This window comes from Macrobrachium rosenbergii, chromosome 5 (assembly GCF_040412425.1).
Source record: "Macrobrachium rosenbergii isolate ZJJX-2024 chromosome 5, ASM4041242v1, whole genome shotgun sequence".
In the NCBI taxonomy this organism is placed as follows: Eukaryota; Metazoa; Arthropoda; class Malacostraca; order Decapoda; family Palaemonidae; genus Macrobrachium; species Macrobrachium rosenbergii.
In genome coordinates, this window is record NC_089745.1 from 66,117,131 (window position 1) to 66,124,555 (window position 7,425).

Below are 7,425 nucleotides of genomic sequence, written 5' to 3' on the forward strand. Positions count from 1 at the left end.
ATGTGCAATGATATATGAATAACATAAATATAAGAGAAAAAAGAACAGAGAAGAGAACCAGTGATTATATATATATATATAAATATATATATATATATATATATATATATATATATATATATATATATATATATATATATATATATATATATATATATATATATATATATATATATATATATATATATATGAAGTTTTAACACATCAACATGATTCATATACAAGCATTAAGCTACAAACGTCCTTCAATGTCAGTTAAAATGACAAATATAAATAATATATTTTCATATGTTAGCCAAATTTTTTATTATCAACTAAAAAATTCCTTCATATATATATATAAAAAATATATTATTTCCGGTGTATATAAGAATTGTATTAAAGGACGTTTGTTGCTTAATATTATATATATATATATATATATATATATATATATATATATATATATATATATATATATATATATATATATATATATATATATAGAGAGAGAGAGAGAGAGAGAGAGAGAGAGAGAGAGAATGGAATAATGATGAAATGAACAGAGAGAGAGAGAGAGAGAGAGAGAATAATGAATAATGAAGCGAACAGAGAGAGAGAGAGAGAGAGAGAGAGAGGGAATAGCAAAACAGGATGTGTTATGCTCAGGTAGTCAAAGCAGGGTGTGAGTATAATCTACTGAAATCGTTAAAGGAATTTTTAAACAAGCTTGCCTATGCGCTTAGCTGTTCACTCTCGCCAGAAACCAAGACTTCCAGTGACGTCATAAATTGTTAGATAAGCCTCAGCCAATTAGACTTCTACCAAGGACTGGACAGAAGTTATTGCCCGCCTATTGTAGGATGGGCATTCCATTTTTGAAAAACCTTCAAAAGGGAAGGAAGAGAAGCAGAGAGACAGAGAAGGACAGAGAGAAGCAGAAGAAGAATAGAGCATTAGTGGAGTGAGATCATAGCCTCACCAGTTGTGGGTTGAGAAGAAGCAAGGCTCACACTTTGATTCATACTTTGATTCACTTCTTTTTGTAAATATAATGTATCTTTTAATTAGTGTGTTAATGAAGTAAGAAAGCTGCACTGTCTTCCTAAAACCTCCTGGGACTCAAATGCTACTATAATAACAAAGCCAGAAAAGATAAAGCATCTATAAAAAAATAATAAATTTCTTTACATGGGCAACCAATAAAATAAATCATAATAAGTTGAAGGTGGTAAAGAAACATTACAAAAAGAAATGCATAACATAAAAATGGTGTCAGCTATAATGGAATCCGCAGAAGACGTAAATAAAAGTGCAGCGTGACAAACGAACAATTAGCATACACACTCAAGAAGTTAAAAACAGAACGAAGTGAATCATAACAACTCCGCTACAAACATCGATGGTTGAAACAGAACAGGTGGCGAAGTGAATCATTACAAATTGACAAGCAAAACTCAAGAATTTTAAAAACATTCCCCGCTGTAAACGTCAACGGCCGAAACATTCGAAGTGAAATAATAAGACTTATAAACATTACCACTCAAGAAAACCCACAACTTAGAACTATTTTTCCCCTGAAAAAAAAAAAACGTGAAGCAACAACAACAACACAAACATTAGTGAATCATGAAAACAACGCCTTTGTGTTGGTAGCTATTGACACACACACACAAAACCGATTTCAATATACAGTCTGTTAAAACGGATGAGTACATTTCACATGTACAACAATACATACATTCCCATTAAAAATCAACATTACTGTGAATTCTAAGAAGACGAATCCCTGAAGGTCGGCGAAGCAAGAAAGAGACGATTTTATTCGAGAACAGCAGGATAAGATGCGTCTACAATGGACGAAAACAATGCCTTTGTGTTGGTCGCAGAAAGGAAGGGTGAAACAGTGATAACAAGCAACAGTTAGGCTGAACAAACAACCGAACTGAAGTAAGTCGTGATTGGAAAGTTATTATTCTCTCTCTCAGTGAGTGTATTTTGAAATTATCTCTCGAAAGGTATAAGACTTTTATAATAATCTCTCAGAAGGTATATAACATTTATAATTCTCTCTCCAAAATTTTTTTCTTTTTTTTTTTTTGAGGTTTGGTAGATAGGAATTTTTAATAACATAACATTCTTTTGATGAAATATTTTTTGAATACTGTTGTGTATTTGGGTATGAATTTTCTTATGATTTATAGAATACCATTGTAATGCAGGATTCGTTTGATGCATTGAGGAATGCTATTAGAAATAGACACCATTGAAGACCAACAACAGTTAGACAAAGTCGAATTCCCGTGCCAAGCTCACGAATATCATTAACTCAAGGAAGTACTAACACAAGTAGCAATAATAATAATAATAACAACAATATTAACACATTTCAATTTAGAACAATGGCGCAAGCAGCGATCATTACGCAAACCACACAATTCTGTGGAAGAGTTGAAAGTTCAAATCCTGACAAAAATAGGCTAGAATCCTATTCTGTGAACCAGTGGCTAGCTGATGCAGACAGTTGCATATCAACAAGGGGAATAACAAAAGAAAGAGCTAAAATTAATGATGCCTTGCTTTTCATTAGTTCAGAAAGCAGTGATGCACACAGAACTTTGAATTCAGTTTGATTCAGTATAATAACAACATACACTGAATTTAGAAGAATTTGTTTATCAATCTGGGAACCAGACACAAACCTCTTGGAGATGTGGCATGCCTTCCAGGACCTCCTCCTCCTCCCCGAGACTGACAGCAGCGGCAGGAGCAAAGAGATTAGCCTGCCGAGGGAGATCCTCCTGCGGCAGCTACTCCCAGAGGTCCATGGGCAGATCACAGAACCATACACCCTGCCGGTCGAGGACCTGATCAAAGTAGTGCAGCCGCTGACGGACTCCATGAGGGCGGCGAAGCGGGCGTCCACGCCTGCACACCCCATCAACTGCCTCCAGCCGGAGGACCCCACCACAGAGGACATCAACGCCATCAACAGGAGGAGGCCACCCCACCAGCAGAAGAAGGAAAGGCTGGGGCTTTGCTATTACCATCAGAGGTTCGGTAAAGCTGCCCGAAATTGCAAAGCCCCCTGCCTTTTCTCCCCTCCAAAACACGGGGGAAGTGGCAGCCACCCTCACAGGCTGCCATGGTAGCAGCATCCAAAACACCCAGGGCCCCCGCACCAGTAGGCTTCTACGTCTGCGACGCTATCTCCGGCAGGATGATGCTGATCGACACTGGGGCCATACGGTCAGTGTTCCCACCTTCCAGAGAGGACTGCAGACGTCTGCTGGACCTGGCTGCCTTCCTGACGGCCGCCAACGGGTCCCCCATCCTCTCCTACGGCACCAGGCTCCTGTCGTTCTCCATCCTTGGCCGGAGGTGCAGGTGGAACTTCATCGTTGCGGATGTTAGGACCCCGCTCCTGGGTGCGGACTTCCTCACCCACTTCGGACTGGCAGTCGACGTCGGCCGCAAGCGCCTGCTGGACACGAGTCCTGCCAGTCCTTGCCCTTGTCGCCTGGTCCCAGGGAGCCCACAATCTGTTCCGTCGCTCCCCACCAGTGCGGCTCAATCCTAAAGGAATTCCCGGAAGTGTTCAAACCCGAGCTTTGTCAGGTGCACGGGGCCCCTGCCAAACACGGGATATATCATCACATCAAGACAAGGGCCCCCACGACACACGCAATGTTCTGGAGGCTTCCCCCACAGCGCCTTCAGGAGGCCAAGAAGGCCTTTGCCGAGATGGAATGGATGGGCATATGCAAGAAGGCTCCCAGCCCATGGGCCTCCCCCCCTTTAACATGGTGCAGAAAGTGGATGGCACCTGGAGACCCTGCGGTGACTACAGGTGGCTCGACCTCGCTACAGAACCTGACCACTACCCTCTACCAAACATGCGGGACCTAACGGCCTCCTTCCACAAGGCCAAAATATTCTCAAAGTTAGGTCTCTTGAAATCATATTTTCAGGTACCAGTAGCTCCAGAGGACATCCCCAAAACCGCCATCGTCACGCCTTTCGGATCCTACGTCTTTGCCTTCTCCACCTTTGGCCTGAGGAACGCAGGGGCGACCTTTCAGAGACTGATGGACAGCATCCTGGGTGACCTGAACTTCTGCATCTGCTACGTCGATGATATCCTAATTTTTTCCAGATCCCACAAGGAACACCTACGGCACATCCGGAAGGTCCCACAGTGCCTGCAGGAGAGTGGCCTCGTCGTCAGGTTCGACAAGTGCACCTTCAGCATCGAAAAGGTGGAATTCCTAGGCCACAAGATATCCCCAGGAGGCATCCGCCCAGTTTCATCGAAAGTAGAGGCCGTCATCAGGTTCCCCACCCCTACCTCCATCAGGGCAGTGCAAGAATTCCTTGGAATGGTCAACTACTACATGAAATTCATCCTGGGGATTGACCACACCATGGCCCCCCTGACGGAGATCCTCAAGGGCCGTCCGAAGACCTTAGAGTTGGACCCCGACCAGCAAAGGGCCTTCTCCCTGACGAAGGCCACCCTCGCCAAGGCAACAGCTTTGGCCCACCAGGACCCCAGCACTCCCCTCCAGCTGACAACGGACACCAGCAACGTCGCCTGTGGGGCCGTCCTGGAACAAGTTGTCAACGGAGCCCCTCAGCCCATCGCCTTCTTCAGCAGAACACTCAGCCCCACCGAGTCCCGCTACAGCACCTTCGACAGGGGACTCTTTGCGGTGTACCAGGCAGTACGCCACTTCAAGTTCCTCCTGGAGGGTACACCTTCTTAGTTTGGTCGGACCACCAGCCACTGCTCCACACCTTCACGAAGCTGGGGGATGCATGGTCCTCCAGGCAGCAGCAGCACCTCACGGCCATCGCGGAGTTCACCTGCACCATCAAGTACCTCCCCAGCAAGAAGAACCCAGTAGCTGACGCCCTCTTGAGGATCGAAATCGATGCAGTGCAGCTCGGGATCGACTACGAACACCTCGCCCATGAACAGGCCGCCGACCCAGAGACTCCAGCTTACCGCACTGCCATCACGTGGCTGAAGTGGAAGGACGTGTCCTCGGCCCTGGAGGGCCAACACTGCTGAGCGATGTAAGCATTAGCCACCCCCGCCCACTGGTGCCCACCTCCCGTTGTCGGCTGGTCTTCGACATCATCTACGGACTGACCCACCCCTCCGGAAGAACGACAGCCAGGCCGCTGGCGGAGAAGTTCGTCTGGCACAGCATACGGAAGGACGCGACAGCCTGGGCAAGGCAGTGCATACAGTGCCAGGCCAGCAAAGTAGGGAGGCACACCGAATAGGGGGTGGGCGACTTTCCCCAGCCGGGAAGACGTTTTGGGCACATCCACGTCGACGTAGTGGGTCCTCTTCCCCCATCAGGAGGAGCAAGATACCTTCTAACAGTCGTCAACCATTCCACCAGGTGGCCCGAAGCTACGCCCATGGAAGAAGCCACCTCCAGTGCGTGTGCAGAGGCCCTCCTGTCCAGCTGGATCAGCCGATTCGGTGTCCCGGACCATATAACTACGGACAGGGGCCCCACTTTCCTGTCTGAGCTGTGGACCGCCCTGGCATGCCTGCTGGGGACCACTCATCACAGCACCACCGCCTACAACCCCGCACCCAATGAAATGGTGGAAAGGTTCCACAGGTCCCTGAAGGCGTCCTGCATGGCTCATTGCACCTCCGAGAATTGGAAATACCAACTGTCCTGGGTCCTCCTCGGGCTGAGGACTGCCCCCAGAGCCAACGGCGACCCGTTCTCAGCAGAAAAGGCCTTCGGGGAGACCCTCATAGTCCCGGGGGAACTCATCACAGAGGACCAGGATGACTTAACAACACAGAGGCTCCGCGAAAGGGCTGAGAAGTTCGCCTCCTGCTGGCAGACATACACCGACAGGACGTCCCCCTTCATGTCTCCCGGTCTGTCCTCCGCCACCCACATCTTCGTCAGGGACGATGCCATGCGTCCACCCTTAACCAGGCCCTACAGGGGGCCTTTCCTCGTGCTTGAGAGGAACAAGAGGGCATTCCGGGTAGCCGTCCACGGGAAGGAAGACTGGGTATCAACAGACCGCCTCAAGCCCGCATTTCTGGAGGAAGACGTCGGGGGCACTTCCCAAAGCCCCCGCAGGAGGTGGTGCCCCCACAGCCCGCCCCGTCTGCAAGAAAACCTCGTGAGCGCCCCCAGAAGGCCCTGGGACCAGGCAGGAGGGCAACCCAACACACCCATCTACAGGGCACCAAAGACGACGACCACCCCCCTAGGTTGGCATCGAGAAGGCGGGGCCCCCTCCGCCGCCCCAGCAGATACCTGCTTTGATCAGACGTTACCTACTTCTTGGGGGGAGGGGGGGGAGTATTGTAAAGTCCCTGCTCAACGGGCTCTCTATGATGAACATCCTGTTTTCTGCGGTGCCTTCACATGCGACCTAAGGTCGGACGAACACAATCATATTATCATTATTGTGAATTGTATATTTATTATCTGTTCATTTGCCCTTGTACCACGTATATGTGAAAGAGTACTCTTATGTCCAACCAGTTATTGTTAATCATCATGTTTTCTGTATGTACCTGTCCTGTTTTGTGTAGAGAAATAGTATGACCTCAGGTCACATGTAAATTTTTGTACCCTCGGTCTCTGCATATACACAGACGTCCGCCCGCCGTTTTATAAGCGGTTCGCTTCATCAATAAACCAGCAGTACTTGTCTTCCTGCTCATTATTTCCCACCTCTCTCACAAATCTACACACAATATGATAGAAGATTTAAGAAAAACAAACATCACAATAAGAAATAAGAATGCTTCTGGTGATGAAGAAAATTATTTAGTTAGTTTGAGATATGTTTTAAATTATTTGTCATTTGGAAAGATGTATAATGCACTTGGAGAAAAAGAAAAGAAGGCTTTCAAGAAAGTTAAAATTGATCCCAAAAGTGATAGCCTTACAGCTTTAATATCAATGAGGAAAGAAATCCAGAAGAAAGAGATAGATTTTTTTAAGGAATTTATAGGAGTAACAGAAACACAAAATGAAGGGAAAGGCAGAAATATCCATGATTCATACAAAAGAAATAACAAGTATAATGATAATTCCAGACAAGTAGGGAATAGACAAAATTCCTTTCAAAGGAAATATGCACAAAGTACTAGGAAAAGTGGAATCCGAACCAGAAAGGAAGACACAATCAATCGAGGAATGGACCATTCTTCGGTTCACCAATAAGATATCATAATGGTCAATATTCAAACACAAATAATTCAAAACCAGAGAATAATTCAGCTCAAGAAGCTAGATCAAAAATAACATGCGAAAACTGCGGGTATACAAATAATTCCACTAATGAATGCAGAAAGCCTAGAATCTGTGCAGTTTGCAAAAAGATCGGGCATTTAACTAAAAACTGTTGGTTCAATAATAAGGAGGCCAATTAGAGACGTTATAGAGG